Here is an 18773-nt window from a genome sequence, read left to right on the forward strand (position 1 = left end):
GTCGATTTTAAAATTGGCCAATATCAATCTAAATCATTCAGTATCAATGTTGTGTGTCTGTGGCTAAATCACACAATTACTAACAGATAATTTGTGATTATTTTCTTTTAAAGTATTAGAAAATGTGAGATTTAGCCTCAGAAACACAACATCCATTTTGATAGATTTTGATTGATTTTAAATTGATCGATTGATTAAAATCAATCTTTAGTAATTATTCCCCCAGATGTCAGTGTTCCATTAATCTGACAACCCATGTGTTTGTGTTGTGTGTCAATGTTTTATAACTATAGATGTCATTGTATCCTTGTTCTGGGATCTCATATATTTGTAATACTCTAGATGTCAGTGTGCCATTATACTAGGGCCTGCTGTTTCTGTATCATTGTTTTATGACCCTAGGTGATCGTGTGCTATTAATCTGAGACCCAATGTGTTAGAGTACCAATACTTTATGACCCTAGGTGATAGTGTACCATTAAGATGAGACACAATGTGTTAATGTACCATTGTTCTATGGCCTTAGGTGTCAGTGTGCCATTAATCTGAGACCCAATACATTAGTGTACCATTGTTTTATGGGTCTAGGTGACAATGTGCCATTAATCTGAGACCCAATTTGTTAGTGTACCATTGTCTTATGGCCCTAGGTGATAGTGTACCATTAATCTGAGACACAATGTGTTAGTGTACCAATAGTTTATGATCCTAAATTATAGTGTGCCATTAATCTGAGACACAATGCATAGGGGACTCTGGAAACCTAACTGATAGTGTACCCAAGATATGAGTGTTCCATTACTGTGGAACCCCAAATGATAGCACACCATTGTTTTATGTTACTAGGGGTTATATGGACTAAAGTGTTGGTTTCTAGAAGTGGAGTTGCTGCCCCCATAGCACCAATCAGATTACACTTACAATGTATCTACCACCTTCTAGAAGATAATAGCTAGAATTTGATTGGTTGCTATGGGCAACAACTCCACTTCTAAAAACCAGCACTTAAATATACAGTACCCTTAAGAGGCAGTGTGCAATTACTCCGGGACCCTCAGTTATGTATAATGTACCATTGTTTTGAGATATCAAAAGAGCCAGTTCCTAACAACATATTTTGCAAAACTGATAATCAAGACATCCATAAAACAAATTCTGCAGCTACTTCAAAGTTATAGATCCACAAGTTGCACAGCCTAATTTATAGGATTAGAAGCAAATATTGTGATGCTAACTAAGAGGTTTTCACAGGAGATGATGTAATTTTATGGTAAATGTTTTATTTTTGTTATCTCATATATAAGGAACCTCTATGCTGCTTCTCATAAAATCTCGAGATGAGCAGTTCAGTTTTGCATAACTGTGGGGTTCCAACTTCCAAGTCAACCCAAGTACTGGCTCAGATCACTTTGGGGTTCCGAGTAGAACCGAGTTCCAATTCAGGTCTTCTCGCAAGTTCAGAACTCGACTCTAAAAACAGGATCTTGTGGTTTTTTTAAGATTGCATTTGAGTCCCTCCCTTGTGATTTCAGGTGCTTTGAGGTCATCAAAATTGACTGGAAATGAATGTAATTAATGTTAATGATACTATAGGAACAAAAACAGGCCCATGATTTTAGCTGTTTTTATCAACTCTTAAAGAAATCCAAAACCGAATCCGAACCAAAACACTTGAGGGTGGTTTGCGCACATCTCTAATAAAATCATGAGACTCGGACTGAAATAACAGAGGGCAGTTACATTGGGTTCAAGCTGTTGAAAAGAGCCCATTGCAAGAACCACTGCAGGTTAAGTGAACCCCATACAGTCTTTTTGTTATTTAGCTGCCACAAGCCATTTGATCAGGTTGGCCTTCAATCCCGAAGTGTTTGAAGGTTGGGACTTTGAACAGTATTACACACCATAAAACAATTGGATACAGTATTCATATTGAGCTACAATTGTCCTACATTTATTTCATTGCTCTCGGGCTGAAAACGTCCCATGAAACAAACTTCTCATCTCACCTGATCAGTAAAAGAGACATGACAGTCTATAGGAACAGTATTACCAATGACATTTTCCCCATTCATTGCCACTGACTCAAGAAAAAGAAGGTGAGTAGAGGACACTAAGGAACACATACAACCATGTTTTTATTACATGGAGCGCTGCCATGTGTATTTTTTTTTACACCTATTCCTAATTGAATGATGTAATATTAATGGCATGAAATGTCCTCTACAGAATATTCAATCTAATTTCAGTGCTTGACTCATGCATGGATTTACAGTGACATCTAAGTAATTATGTGCATTACACACTGGCAATCTCACAGACACTATAAACAGTTGACAGTTAGGCAATGTCTACCATTAATAGCCATCTAATTAAGACAACCTTGATTCAACACGAAGATCACCACAGCAAATAGCACAACTTTGTTTAACATTCGGTCAGCTGTGAATGAATTGGCCATTCTACACTCATAGCAACAGCCAAGCACCACATATTTTCATTACACAGACTGTAGCTAAGGGTAACATATATTGGAGTTGTGTATGTATCTAAGGATGACACTAATAATGTTTTGTAATAATCATAGGTTGCAGGACTCAAATTTATTAATTTATTTTTTATTTTGCTGTCCAATAATAAATATTTGTTAAAAAAAGATGAAACATGCAGCAATAATGGCCTGATTTTTTTAAACCAGGAATAAAATACATCATGCAGCCAATTTAACTTTGCACAAATGCTCCAATTTCTAAGTGCTTAAACCTAACCCCCCTTCCCCGCAGCCTAAACCTAAGTCTCCTGGGAGAGTGCCTAACCATAACCTCCCCCCGGGGGTGCCTAACCCTAATCCCCCTTCCCCTAGCCTAACCCTAACCCTCCCGGGGGGGTGCCTAATCCTGTCCCCCGCAGGAGCCCCTTACCTAAATCTTCCCCCCGGCGGCTGTCTGCACCCGGCCTACTTTCGATCGAGATGCCGGGCGTCGGGCTCCCAGTGTAGGCAGTAGACAGTCAGGATACCGACGGTCGGCACTTAGACCGTCGGTATCCCGACTGCATACCATTTCACCGTCATGAGCATCCAGAGATGCATGCCTACATTCTGGGCTTGATTCCGGGGTGGGTGTAAAGCAAAAAAGAGCAAGTAACTGCACCTTGGCAAAACCATGCTGCACTGCAGGTGGGACAGATGTAAAGTGTGCAAAGAGATTTAGATTTCAGAGGGGCATGTCCAAACTCCAATCTAAATTACTGTGTAAATGTAAAGCTGCCCAATATCTGTGGGCTACATGCAAAAGCAGCCAGTATTTACTCTGCATCATACTTTCCTACATTTTGTTTCTCCTCTCAGAAGCCCAGAGAGGAGATGCATCTGGCCACTAGGGGGCGCGCCAGGCCCTCATGTCATCAAACCTCAATCTGTCACAGCAAAATGCAGCAAAACGCATATCTGTGAGGAAGGGACAAGCTAAAATAGTTTTAATCCCACCCCTCTATATAGAGCTGTGTTATCCCCCATCCTACCCACTTCACTAGGAAGTGGGTGGGATGCAAGAGATCCACCCAGTGCAGGACCGACCATTACTCAAAGTACGCTGGCATGTAGGGCACCATGCTCCCTGCACGGAGCACCACATAAAACTTCACCCACCCTCCCTGCAACATGGTTTATCCAGGTGCACAGTTACTTATTCTTTTTTTGTTCTAATCCACCTGCCCCAGTAAAATCTTCCATCACTTCTTCATTCATTTTATCTTTTCCTTTTCTTTACTAAAATACTGCTTGATTCATTCATGTCTAACATTAATTTTGACATTAAGGTGAATTCTTTTTATTACACAAGTAGAATTGTGTCTTAAAATACTGCTCTCCAGTAAAAGTGCACCTGGCTGGGGCAAAAGTGAGCTTGAATCTCTGCCAGCAAGGGGGTAGTGTAAAAATCAAGATCACTTGCCAGGAGAAAAAGGTTGAAGAATTACTGTATAAAAGTACACATTCAGTTTTGTGACACCCCAAGGCTGTTATGCACAAATGCTCCCATTGTCATGGGTAGAAGATCTGTAGAGCATGTAGAGCTGTTTGTCAGGATATCACCATTTATCAGTGATGGGGAAGATGCAAAATGTTTTTTTTTGTTTGTTTGTTTTTTGGGGGGGAGGGCAGGATGGATTGTATAATTTGGTGGTAAACATAATATGGGCACATTCAGGGCCATAGAGAGCACTCAGTGACTGCCATAAATGAGAGTGAGAACAAGACGGAGGACAGGACTATGAAACAATCATGTGAGACACACAGTGACCTGACAGATCCACTGTTCATTGATGTGAGGTCATTGCAAGTCAGTGGTGGGGGTCACATTACACATGACAGAGTGGTGATTGTGCAAATGTGATTAAGCCAGCCCACCAGAGTCCCAACACACTGCAGTCAAAATAAAAACAAGTCACATGAGCCAGACAACAGATCCCAGACACTCACTGAGACAAACAATAGAGTAGATCATCAAAACTGGGGCTAAGCCATGATTTAAAAAAAAAATCAGACTTTAAGGCACAATGAACAAAAAAAGGACCCACTGCTTCATTCTTTATACCACTATGGAATACAAAAGATACTGCAATGATTTATCACATTACACTCAGTTACATTGTAGAAAATGTACTTTGCTTACTGTATGTCCTCGCCCATGTGGTCAATAATTGACTTAAAACAAATGTGACCTGCTACAACACTATTTTACACCATAGTAATATGTGGTCAAAGATACTTTACTTTTTTTTACTAAATAAATAGGGTCAGACTGGCTGGGATATCAGGGACATTTTTGGTAGGCCACAAGGATGCCTGGGGTGGCATATCCCAGGCGGGTTCTATAACGGCCTAACTTGGAAGGACTGTTGTTTTGCTTTGGAAAGAGAGCGGCAACATGGCCCAATCACTACTGCTCCCCCTGGTGGCTGGCCCCTTCCTCGGAGGCTTCACCACTGTCTGCACTACTTCTGGGAAGCAGATAGAAGAGAACCCACAATATTCTGCAGAAAAGGTTAGTGTTTCGGGGGCTAATTATTAATGCAGTGTGACTGTGTGTGTATGTACATGTTAGCAGGGCCATCTCTTCTATTGGGCTTGTTGGGCAGTTGCTCAAGGGCCCAAAGCTTGTAGGGCCTGCCAACCCGCCCCCCTGCAGCCACAGCCAGTTGGTATATTTGTGATATTTTTATATGCCGGCCGTCGGTGCACTGCATTCTGATCTACCCTCCCCCCCATCCACCCCCCCCCCGGTGACGAGAACACACCTCAGTCCCAGTTTCACTTCATCCTCCAGCTTCAGACCAGTCAAACAGGGTCTCTCTGCAAGTGTGGGAGGTCTGATGGGCATGCAGGGGGGTTTAATTTTATTGACCATTTACATTTTTTTCCGGTGAATGGGTGGGTAGGGGCCCCAGTGCATTGCTTTGCCCAGGGCCCACACTGCTGTTAAGACAGTTAATATACTGTGGGGACTGGACTGTGTTTATGTAGAGGGTTAATATACTGCAGGCACTTGAATTTGTAAAGGGTTAATACACAAACTAGGCCCCATTCTCAATCTGCCCAGACACCAACTCGATCAAAACCCCATCTGTCACCCTTGCCTCATTCCTCCCTGATGGTTTTGTTTTTATTTTAACTTATTTAAATGAAGATATCTCTTTTAATTCTTTTCTTATATTTGACGCTACTTCCATTTGACTTGCTGTAATAATATCTCCCACCGCCTGTCTGATGTGATGGCTTAGTTATTATCTGACTTGAGCCTGGCAGGGAAGGATTTGAAAAAAGTAGTTAAATCGGAAGAGTGACGCAGTGATGAGGAGCTACCGTGCAACCGTATAATGAATTATTATAATTTAATAATTAAGTACCAAAAGAAAAATATCAACTTTATTTCATTGGCTGAGCCTCCTCTAGTGTCATGTCTCACTTCTGTAGTGGCAGGTTTCTCAGCAGCGCACACACACTTTATCATGGGCCTCTACCACTGCTCAGGATTGTTCATTCATGCCGATGTCCCACACAGAAAATACATATGTATTTATATGTAGAATTCAAAGGAAGCCGTGTCATGATTTATTTCCTACTTTTTCCTTCACAAATACAAGTTTATTTTTACCTTTCATGTTTGTGTGTTTAAAATTCAAGCCCCATTTCTAGACTTAACTCAGGAATTCCAATGAAATGTTCTTATATTAAGCTCTTTGTCTAGCTCTTCTATCTCTTGTGGACCTCGAACACCCTCTGAAATTGGTCACAGGTATCAGTTTACATGATATGGCTTATTTTCGATTAGCTGTGGCTTTCTCTCCAATCAAAACAGCTCAGTTCAATTAAACCACAATGACCCCTTTAACCACTAGATCACTTTCTAGCTAGCTGAGGTTACCAGTAGCGGCTTCTGCATGGGAACATCTAAAAGCACATCTTAGGCCTATTTTGGAGTGCATTTTAATCAATATAATGCCAGTCTGAGATAGCTGAAAATGGACATAATTTTAAATTATTACTTCTCTTGTTTCAAAATAGTTTTGGTTGAAAAAATACATAGGTCCATCAAATTTAACCTTTCATTTTCAAAAACCAGGTCAGAAGTATTCAATATACAGCCCTCCAGCTGCTATGGAACTACACATCCCTGCAAGCCCTGCCACAGTTTTGCTATTAGGGTGTAGGGCATGTTGGTATGTGTAGTTCCACAGCAGCTGGATGGCTGGATATTTAATATCCTTGCCACAGATGATCCAGGAAAAGTAAGAATAACTCTTATAAAGCAGTCAAAAGGAAAATTCTATCTGACACATGGGGAGATGTATCAAAGCTTGGAGAGTTAAAAAGTGGAGAGAGATGAAAGGGTATAGTTACTGAGCCTTGGATGGAGATAAAGTGGACAGAGAAAAAGTACCAGCCAATCAGCTCCATTTTACAGGCATTTGAAAAATGACAATTAGAAGCTGATTGGTTAGTATTTCATCTCTCTCCACTTTATCTCTCTCAAGGCTTTGATACATATCCCCAATAGTAGTGGTGATTGGACGATTCCCTGGAATGATATACTATATTGTGATATTAATACCAGTTACCCTGTATATTCTATTTTGCTAGGAAAGCTTGTAGACATATAGACACATAGCCTTGAGGAAGAATCATATTGGATTTGAAACGCGTTGGCAGTAATATAGAGGTTCCAACTGTGTCCATATCACAAACAAGAAAACCCAGAGGTACCCTGGAGGCTGGCTAAAATAAGGAACTGATGGTCTTTGCAGGTGTCCCAATTTCTATCAAAGGGACAAGGTGGAGATATCCGGAGCTCCCCTGATACATGCTAACACCATTGCTCCAAATTAGGAGCTTTCAAGGTTCGGGTACACACTACTCCTCAAAGAGGATTTTATTTGGAATATCACATGTTTTTTGGATACTTTTGGGAATATTCATTAATGATTTCATGTTTTTATGAATTATAATAAAATGTCTGAATTTTAAAACGTACTACACTATATATTTTTTCTCTTTTACTTTTTGAGCTGCATCTACATCATGCAATAGAAGATTCATACTAATTAGGATTACTTGAATACGAGACAAAGACTATATTCATGTGAAAAAAGAACATTGAAGAAGACTTTTTCGATTTTGTGGGAAAAAGATAAGACTTTTCTTCCATATAGTTTAAGTGCATACATCCACAGCGCCTGTATATGTTCTATTTTTACATTGTTATTATTGCTTTTTTACAGTAGGGGTACTGTTTTATTGAACATATTGGGCTGCAGAGGAAAAGGGCGCCCACACTCTCCCAATTTTTCTTTTATTGCTATTACAGATTCTATCAACAGCGGTTATAAAGGTAGTGTATCTTTTAAGCCTTCGTACATGTTTTATGAAACATGTGTAGCAGACTTGCACCTTTATTGACATGACACAGAATGACAATGTGTTTCCACCGAACATGTCATAAAAAAAAAATCGAGCCTAATGGATCCTACAGTTTGTGGTCAGACGTTAGTAAAACTCTAATTTACCATTCCTTCCATCATGACATATTTCACCTGGTACATGGTTGTCTGTTTCCATTTCTCATACTTATTTTCATTTTGCAGTAATCTATTGTGACTTCATGACTTCAAAACACAAAGTATACAGCAATACCACAATGTTGCATTTATCATACAAAAAAGCAGGAGCATGTCTAAATCAGTGTGATTCAGGTGGCAACTCAGAAATGGTTTTATGTTTAAGTCATACACTTTTTTCAGCTATATTTATGCATATATTATTAATTCACTGCAACACGAATTTGACAGAATAAAAATAATTGAGGATATACTGAATGTTGTTATATAAGTGGTAGAGATAAGCGGGTCGGGTTTCCTGGAAACCTAACCCACCCAAACTCACCTGCTCCGAGTAGATCCGGGTCCTAGCTCGGTTGTTCTCACCTGCTCTGGATCCAAAAACAGGGCAAAACACCATCCTCGCGATGTCAGATCACCCATGTTTTGGATCCGGAATGCAGACTGTCGGATCCAACCAGCGGCCGCTACCATGGAACAAGAAAGCTGGTTGGCTGAGAATGGCTGTCTCTCTGCCAATCAATGCATCCCCATAGACTTCAGTGGGCCCATTAAAGTCTATGGTGAGGCACTGGCTGAGTGACACCCATTCTCAGCCAACCAGCGGCCTGTTACCAACTTACCATGGTAGTTTCATCTGGTTGGATCAGACAAGTGTAATAAAATTATAAAAATAAGAAAATACAAGAAAAGCAAAGCTCAAAAAGCTCAGAGCTTTTTTGAGCCGGTCCTGGATGTGAATATATGGCGGAAAAAAAATGTAGGGGTCCTCGGTAATTTACACCACCACCAACAGGCTCCTGAGCCGGTCCTGATTGTGAAAATACAGGCGGAAATTTACGTAGGGGTCACCCGTATTTTACACAACCAGCACCGGGTTCTTTCTAGCGGGGTTGTAATCTCACAGCCAGGCGACACGCTAATATTAGTACCCCCGACCGAAGCATTTATCATCCCTCGCTAGTCAGCCGAGGCCGGGGATTCTTTAGGAAGTGGGGTCCACCCCAATAAGTAAGTACCTCCATCCGGGGACACCCCAGGCCCAGGTTGATAGCATGGGCCTATGCTCGGCACCTTTGGTGGAGGTGGGTGCCAAGTTCATGGTATAAAAGATATAAAAATACAGTTGTCTCTTACAGGAGGACTACAGGTCCCAGCAAGCCTGCCCCGCTTGCCAGTACTTGACGAACCACAAGTACCATCATGCGAGGCATTAAGGGTCCGCTGGTGTCTGTAGTCCTTCTGTAAAACAAATAGTCAAAAAAGACAGGACACAGACAAAGAATTTAGCATTATTTTATTACCATTCACACACACATATTCACTCACACACACTCACTCAAAACAATACTTACCTTCACTCCCTGTAGCTATTCTGTCCTCTTGTGCACTAGCAACCAAGATCGCTGTAATAAAAAAATCCATACTCACCTACCCCTTGTGTCATGTCCTTATCGGTCCACGTAGGCAATCAGGGTCTTCTTAAAAAAACGCAAATTGCAGAGCCCACGGAGTTTGGAGTATACCTGAATTTTGGAGTATAGATGGCAAGTTCCTTAGTGCACCACACCTAATGAGCAGCTGGTAGTCACTTTCTAGGGGATCCCTCTTTACCCAAACAATTTGAAATGTGTACAAAAAGATAAAGTGATCTCAGCGCTAGCGGTGTACCATAAAAGACTTAGGCCCTCATTCAGAGCCGTTCGCTATTTGCGGTCGTTCGTTTAAAAACAAGGGGTGGCTATTCAAATGATCCGTACGCACATTGTAGTCTGTTCACACCTCTAAGTCTGAACGAGCGAGCAAAACATACGCTCGTTTATTTGTTAAAAACGCCCCCTGGCCGCTCGCATCCTACGTCATGTCCGCTATTTATTAGATTAATCGAGTACATCGACCAGCGTATGAACTGCTCGCTATTCTTGTGGTTGGTGTTTGCTACCACAAATTTGCGAGCAGTTCTGGCTCTAAAATAACCCAGTGACGTGGTCAATGACGCTGCTGTTTTAAATATACACACCCATAAAACGCCCGTTTTGACCTTTAAGCACGCCTGCGTTCGGATCTCCACTCCCCATTTTCAAGCACCATTCCCTGTTACCACCCACATACGCCTCATTCTGTCACTCAAAATAGCAGGCACTCGCTATATAGCGTACAAACGATTTTCGGCCGCACTGACTGGTTCGCGCATGCGTACTAAAAACCGTACGCATGCGCAGATGTGCAAACATCGCTCGGAACGAGCGTACTGCCGCTAACGAGCGGCTCTGAATGAGGGCCTTAATATTTAAAAATAAGAATTGAATATATAAAAACAAATATAATTTCTTCATAAAAACATATAAAGTGCATACATTGCTTACAAAATGAGTAGGCATAAAAACATGTGTAATTAGCTCAAACGGAGCATGGAATATATGAATAGTTCCTACCATAAGGTAGCTGTGAGTGTCACTTCAGGTCTGAAAAGCAGGGACTCTGGACAACACCCTGTATTTGGACACTCACAGGCAGAGTCTGTTTTAGTCCTTGGTAGGATGAAATAGCTGCACCTCCAGACCAACGACGCATTTCAAGCTTGAATGCTATTTATCAAGGCTGGTGTGCAGTATCTTCTCCAAATGCTCCTTTTAACTGTGTTGATGATTGTGTCACCTTAAGTGGACACAACGTCACTTCCGGTTTTCGTGGTGTATAAAGAAAGTTGTTTCTTTTAGTCAATGTCAACTTCCGGTTTTGCGGCAAAAATGGATGGCAGCTTTTCTACCTTCTTCTAAGCATATAGACACTATACTATACAAGCGTGATGCTTGTATACATCAAATTTGTCCCTCAAACTAATAGAAACAACTCAGACCAAACCAGCTCAGCTGAGCCACCCCAGGGCATCGCTTTAATGAGAAAATGGAAGTGTAAAGTAAGAAAGATAAGAGCAGCCATTTAGTGTGCTTCTTTGTACACCTGAAGGCTGAGACACCTTCTACCTGGACTAGCACCCCTTCCTTATTGGTTTAAAGCATGGAGTCTGGTATTGTAAATGCACACTAGTTATAGGCACAATTTAAGTAACTCCTACAAATTATATACTGTAGTGCAACTTTGGGTTGATTTTTGGGGCGTGAGTCCCCTGCATTGCTTTGCTTGGTCTGCTTCAGGGCATAGCATTATAACACTTTTCCTTTTTTGCACATTTTAAACACTTTTACAGTTTGTTTTTATTATATTTGTATTTTCACTTCTCTATCCTATACATGCAACAGCAGCTGCTCTTATTTTTCTTACTTTACACTTCACTTTTCTCATCAAAGCGATGCCCTGGGGTGGCTCGGCTAAGCTGGTTTGGGAGTGTCCTGTATTCTGGATTTGAACCCTAGTATGTTAGGGACCTACCCTATAGAGGTTACCTGGACATGGTGGCTATGCCCATAACCTTGGCCATGATTATGCTAAAAAATTTATTGCAAAATGTTATTGCACAATGTATTTATATACAATCAGTAAAATGGAGTTGTGCATCTGAGATCTGTCTGTTTCTGTGCCTGCAATAATAGTCTCAACTGGTAGCACCTCCCATTATATATATTCAGGGTGTGCAGTCCAGGACCCTTTCTTATATACTCCCCTACATTCCATGCCAACACCCCATTTGTAATACAACCACGGCTCCTGTGTTTTGGATTTGAATATGACAGTCTGTATATCATAAGTCAATCATAAAGACAGAATTGGAAAGGACCCCAAAGAATGGTGATATTCTAATTATGTATGTAAAATTATGTATATGTATATATAAAAGAAAAGAATACTGCGGCACTCCAAGGTATGATAAATAGATACTCAGTGTATTGGCATATCAGCCGATGTTTCAGGGACCTTGCAGCCCTTTCCTATATATATAGACTCACTACTTCATTAAGGCCTTCCAGCTCTCATCCAAACTTGCTGCTATATGCTCCTTCCTCCCCGTCTATCCCATCTGTGTCACACCCATTTGTCTGCCCCTCCGCTTTAGAATGTAAGCTCTTACGAGCAGGGCCCTCTACCCTCTTGTGCTTCTCCCTACTTTACTTTCATCTACTTCTTACTCCCCACTAGGGCACCTAACACTTAGGCAGGGTACATAGCTGAACGATTTGTAATCGTTCCGATTTCCTATCCAATTTCCCTTGAAGGCAGAACTTCCTAAATTGAGCGTACACACTGTCCAATTTCGCATAAGATTTGACGATTTGTTGAATCATCAAAGAGTGGCTGCTGCAGAGAGAATCCATGTCTCATATGCCTTTGCTCTCTGAGATTCGGGAGAACACTCCCGATGACTTCAGGAATTTTATGAGGATGGATGATGACAACCTTGACGAGCTGCTTGCTATGGTGACTCCATATATTGAGAAGCAAGACACCAAGTTCCGCAAGGCCATCACTGCTGAGGAGAGACTGGTGGTAACCATACGTTTCCTGGCTACAGGCAGGTCCCTGCAGGATCTAAAGTTTGGATCGCTCGTATCTCCGCAAGCTTTAGGGATTATCATCCCAGAGACATGTAAAGCCATCATACATGTGATGAAACAGCAATACCTCAAGGTAAGTAAAAATAAGGACCATTTTTGTTGTGTTTTTAATACATTTATTTCAAACTCTGCAATCTGTGTAAATGCAGCATACTCGTATTAACCATTGCACTACCAGTGCTCCACATTTTGTTTTGTTGTCAAATTCAAATAAAGGACATTATGTCCCACATAGCATAAACATACATATATATCCAAATAACCATACACAGAAATTAAAGCAATATAAAAAACTTGACTGCCTCAGCACAACAATTGGGAAGGCAAAAATATGAGATATGGTAAGAACTTACCCTTGTTATCTCTATTTCTACGAAGTCCATAGGGTTCCACAGGATACCTTGGGGTATAGGTGATGATGTCAGGCATCGGGCACCATAGAGTTAAGTTTTCAGCCTCCCAGGATGCACTAGGGTACCCCTCCTATACCCCGCCCCCGAGCCAAGGCATCTCAGTTACGTACCAAGCCATAGGCCGGAGGAGGAGAAGGAAGAGAGAGAAAAAAGATCTGGACACACACAAGAATCACATTCTCACCAGAGGGAGACGGAAAAAACGGTGACCAGAGTAAAGCCCATCTGCAGCACAAGTGCGACAGGGCGGGAGTCCTGTGGAACCCTATGGACTTCGTAGAAATAGAGATAACAAGGGTAAGTTCTTACCATATCACATATTTTATACTTCAGGGTCCATAGAATATCCACAGGATACCTTGGGGATGTCCCAAAGCAGTATCCTTCAAGGGTGGGGATGCTTCTGTGCTGAAAGGAGAATCCGCCGCCCGAATGAAGCATCCTGAGAGGCAAAGGTGTCAAACGCGTAATACCTCACAAAGGTATGGACAGAGGACCACGTGGCAGCCTTGCAGATCTGGACTGCAGAGGCACCACGTCGTGCTGCCCACGAGGGACCCACAGACCTAGTGGAATGAGCCCTCACAGAGGATGGAACCGGCAGGCCTTCATGAAGATAAGCTTCTGAAATGGCCATACGGATCCAAGCTGCCAAAGTTTGTTTGGAAGCAGGCCAACCCTTTTTACGGAAGCCATAGAGGACAAACAAGGCATCCGACTTCCGAAATGAAGAAGTGCGGTCAACATAAGTCCTTAAGACAACATCCAAAGTGGCCTCACCCACTGAAAGACCAGGTGAGTTAAAAGCCGGCACAACGATTTCTTCGTTAATATGAAACCGGGAAACAACTTTGGGAAGAAATTCAGGACGAGTGCGCAGCACTGCCCTGTTCCCATGAAAAATCAAGAAAGGGGGTCTACAAGAGAGAGCCCCTAAATCAGAAACATGTCTGGCCGAAGCGATGGCCAGAAGGAAAACAGTCTTAGCTGTTAGCCATTTAAGATCCACTGAGCCCAGTGGTTCAAACGGCGGTCTCTGGAGAGCCCTCAGGACCACAGCCAAATCCCAAGGCGCCACAGGTGGAACAAAAGGCGGCTGAATTCGCAGAACACCTTGCATAAAGGTGCGCACATCAGGGATTGTAGCAATCCTACGATGGAACCAGACAGACAGGGCAGAAACCTGCACCATCAAAGAAGCAAGGCGAAGCCCATGGTCCAGTCCCGCTTGTAGGAAGGCTAGTACTCTAGACAGATGAAATTCCCGAGGTGCATAACCTCTCGGCCGACACCACTGGAAAAACGTATGCCACACACGATGGTATATTCTCGCGGAAGACGGTTTCCGAGCTCTGAGCATGCTTCGCACTACAGAGCTGGAAAAACCCCTGGACCTTAACATGGCCGTCTCAACAGCCACGCCGTCAAAGACAGCCGAGTCAGGTCCGGGTGAAGACAGGGACCCTGTGACAGAAGGTCCGGTCGTAGCAGCAACGGCAGAGGACTGGCCACGGACAGACCCTGAAGGTCTGAGAACCAGTGCCGTCTGGGCCATGCGGGAGCTATCAACAGAAGCGTCCCTCCTTCCTGTTTGAATTTCCGGATTACCCGCGGAAGAAGGGAAAATGGAGGAAACAGATAAGCGAACCGGAACATCCACCGGACGGACAGAGCATTCACCAGAGACGCCTTTTCATCTCTTGTGCAAGACCCGTACACCGGCAACTTGTTGTTGTGCCGGGACGCCATGAGGTCGATCTCTGGAAGACCCCACCTGTCCACCAGCAGTTGAAAAACATCCGGGTGCAGGGACCATTCCCCCGCATGAACGTCCTGGCGACTGAGAAAGTCTGCCTCCCAGTTCAGCACTCCCGGGTTGAATACTGCTGATATAGCCGGGAGATTGCGCTCCGCCCATACCAGGATTCGGGAAACTTCATCGAGAGACGCCCGACTTTGGGTTCCTCCCTGCAGATTTATGTAGGCCACGGGGGTAGCGTTGTCCGACTGGACCTGCACTGGGTGACCTTGGAGAACCCGATGTGCCTGCTGGAGAGCATTGAACACCGCGCGGAGCTCCAAAATGTTTATTGGAAGCTCTGCTTCTGCCTGAGTCCACCTGCCCTGGAACAAGTGTGGACCCGAGACTGCTCCCCAGCCCTGAAGACTGGCGTCCGTTGTCAACAGGACCCAATTCACCACCCAGAACGCAGTTTCAAGGCTTTGTTCCGGTCTGATGGCAAAACCGTTGTGAAGAATCGAGACGGGGGTCTGTGCCGGAAGGAGAGGGCGTACCCGTGAGAAACCACCTCGAGAACCCAAGTGTCTGTCGTGGTGACTGACCAACACTGGGCGAACTGCAGCAGGCGGCCTCCCACTTTGGGATCCCCCAAAGGGAGGCCCGGACCGTTAGGCAGCAGGCTTGTCATCTGGCTTAGGGGCCGGACGCCTGGTACTGCAGGCCTGCTTCCAGGGCTTGGACGATTTTTTGGGGCCAGCCTGTCGGGGAAAGGATTGTGCTTTAGGCCTAACCTGGGCCCTATAAGGCCGAAAGGACGACGTACCTGAACCGGAAGGAACTGCAGCAGACGGGAGACATGCCGATTTGGCTGCCGCCAGTGTGGCTACAATTTTGTCCAGGTCCGGACCAAATAGAACTTCTCCGTTAAAAGGCAACGCTTCCAAGCCCTTTTTGGAATCAGCGTCTGCCTTCCAAGATCGCAACCATAAGGTGCGACGAGCAGCTACAGCTGCCGTAGAAATGCGAGAAGCCAGAGTACTGATATCCAAGGCCGCTTCGTTGATATAAGTGGCCGAATCCCGGAGATTGCCGATCAACTCCGTCTGTTCAGCCGAACAGTCGGAATCGAAGGACGCCTCCAAAGTGTCAGCCCAGCGCTCCATAGCTCTGGCAACCCAGCAAATGGCCATAGCCGGCCTAGCTGCCCCCCCCCCCCCCCGCAAGGGAATAAACAGACTTTAGGCAGATCTCCACCTTGCGGTCCGTAGCATCCTTAAGGGAAGACATGGATGGCATGGGTAATGTGGCACTACGGACTAGGCGTGTCACATGAGAATCCACCTGTGGAGGGGATTCCCACTTAGAAAAATAATTATCCACGAACGGATAAGCCACTGCCAAACGCCTCTGTGGCTGGTATCGTTTGCCAGGCTGTTTCCACGCCTCCTCTAAATGGTCCACCAACTGACCCGAAAGAAAAAACACTGTGGCGTCACCCTTAATATCCTTAGAAAAGGCATATTTAGATTTGGACACCGGAGGATCTTCGTCCTCAATCACCAAAGCTGTGCGGACTGCCCAAATAAGTCCAGGAACATACACCTTGGACCTAGTGTCCGCCTCCTTTGTACGGAGAGGTTCCTGGTCGGAAAGATCCAGAATCTCCCCATCATCAGACGTCACTTCGTCATCCTCATAAGGAGCAGACAGAGACGCCACCGGCCGCTTATGTGGCCGCAACACAGACTCCCCTTGTAACACATCCGACAAGTGCTGTACAGAACTAGTCAGGGAATTAACCCACGCAGGCTCCTGAGACCGGGGGAGGGGAAATAGGGAGACTGTGGGGTACCATCAATTGCCTCGGGAAACCCTGCATGGGTGACGACACCACTGATTGCTGGGACAATCCCATCAGTAAGCGCCTTAGCGAAACAAGCCCAGGGCGGCTCCTGTACCAGTGCTATGACCGTAATTGGCCGCGCCAATAAAAAACACTGCTGGCATAGCCCCTCCGCACTACCCTCCCCCTCCGCTATAGGTGATTTACAGGTAGTACACTGAAGCTGGAGAGGAAAGTCACTCTCAGACATGATGGTGGAAAGTATGTGACCCCTCTCACAATACTCGGTAGTATAGGCTGAGACCACCCTGCAGCACCGCACCGCAAGGGCTTTAGCAGAAAGAACAGGGACAGTGATAAGGCTGACAGTAAGAGATCAAAAGTACAGGCAGCAGTGCTAGCACAGTCACATACAATGCACAGAAAAATAAATCCTGCACTATCAGCGCTGATACTCAACTACACAGACACAGAGTCTGGTAGGACACAGCGCTGCATACACAGACCTGACCAAGCGGAGGAGAGGTATGCGGGGGGACCCAGACCACAATGCCTCCGATCTTAGGCTTCCAGCAGCGTTCACCATGCGTTCTGAAGATGGCCACCGAGGAGCATAGAGGAGGCTGGCCTGGGGGAGGAGCGCTGCCACAGGGCCAGTCGGCGTGTGCAGAGAGGGCTGTGTGCAGCGGGGGAGGCGCCGGCTGTGAGACAGGGAAGGCGCGCTCCCCTGGCATGCATTTAACCCCTGGGACGCCGCAGCGCTACCGCGCTGCCGCGGTCCGCTGTCCCAGGGGGGCAGTCGAAGCGCAGGTTAATATCTGGCTCCACGCTGCAGCCAGTCCCCAGGGAGCCCCCTGCCTGGGGACTTTTGGACCATGTTCAGCAGGGTCCCACCGCGGGATCCCTGCTGCTTACCTTTGTCCCCCTTGGATCCGGCCATGGTCCAAAACATCTGGGGTCACCGCTAGCTGTGACCCCAGATGCTTACCAGCATCCCCGGATCGGTACCAGCGTTCTGGTACCGGCGGGGGTGTAGGGAAGACATCATGGACGTCAGTACTGAGTGTTCATGCTGTACTTCCAGATGTGCAGCCACAGCTGCAATGAAGAAAACTTCAGGGGCTCTTCTAAGCCCCCCTCTAGCAGGTGCATCTGACTCCGGCCGGGCACCACACGAAACTGAGATGCCTTGGCTCGGGGGCGGGGTATAAGAGGGGGACCCTCGTGCATCCTTGGAGGCTGAAAACTTAACTCTATGGACCCTGAAGTAGAAAATTTACTGAACCAGCATTTTCCCCTACATTATATAAACCAAACCTTTTATCTGTGAAAAACAGCATGGGGCTATAAAGTTGAAAGAAAATCACATATGCTGCAAATTGGACTGACCATGATTGTCATTATGTGACCCATATAGCATACCACTATAAATAGCGGAATGTATTGGAGTAGAGGCCCGGTGTGTATTGCTGCTCTCTCCACCATAATTGTGGTGTGGCTGAAAAATGGGTTTGGGGGGATATGATTGTGGGTGAGGCGACAGTGGCATAAATGTATGCTCAGACCTTGCTTGTAGGTTTGAATTTTGCGTTAATTGACCAGCTAACCCGATCCTAAAAACATCAAAAATAATGCGCTCTGCGTGGGAACGCTGATCATCTGTCATGCGACGCATTTTAAAGGCCATTGATGTTCAAAAAGCATCCCACTCGTCAGGGTGCTTTTGAAAAACATTTTGTGCTGCTGTCAGCACTTCACGTGTTAGCTGCACGTTGTCGTGTTGCTGTGAAGATTCAGCCTGAGCAACCTTCTTTGGTCGCCGTGGTGGTATAGGCTCCACCGTTCTGACTGTGTCACTTTCTATATTGACGTTTGACACCCCACTTTCAGTGGCAAACGCAGGATTTCTAGAGGGGGGTTTCCAAATGCCTGATTTTAGAGTGAGTGTGGCCAGTCCATAAAAAGGGTAGAATTAGTACTTATCCAGTTTTAATATGCGTCAAACAAATTATATTGTGTGTCATAATTCCAGCATATAGAGGGCCAGCAATCACAGTAAGCCATTAGGCAGTAGGTCCATCCTTTTTGAGCAGAATGTTTTTTATTTTAGATGTGTGCACCATTCCAGGGCATTGGAGCAAGTCCGGGAG

The sequence above is a fragment of the Taudactylus pleione genome, unplaced genomic scaffold (genome assembly GCF_031769625.1).
Source record: "Taudactylus pleione unplaced genomic scaffold, aTauple2 ptg000201l, whole genome shotgun sequence".
NCBI classification, from domain to species: Eukaryota; Metazoa; Chordata; class Amphibia; order Anura; family Myobatrachidae; genus Taudactylus; species Taudactylus pleione.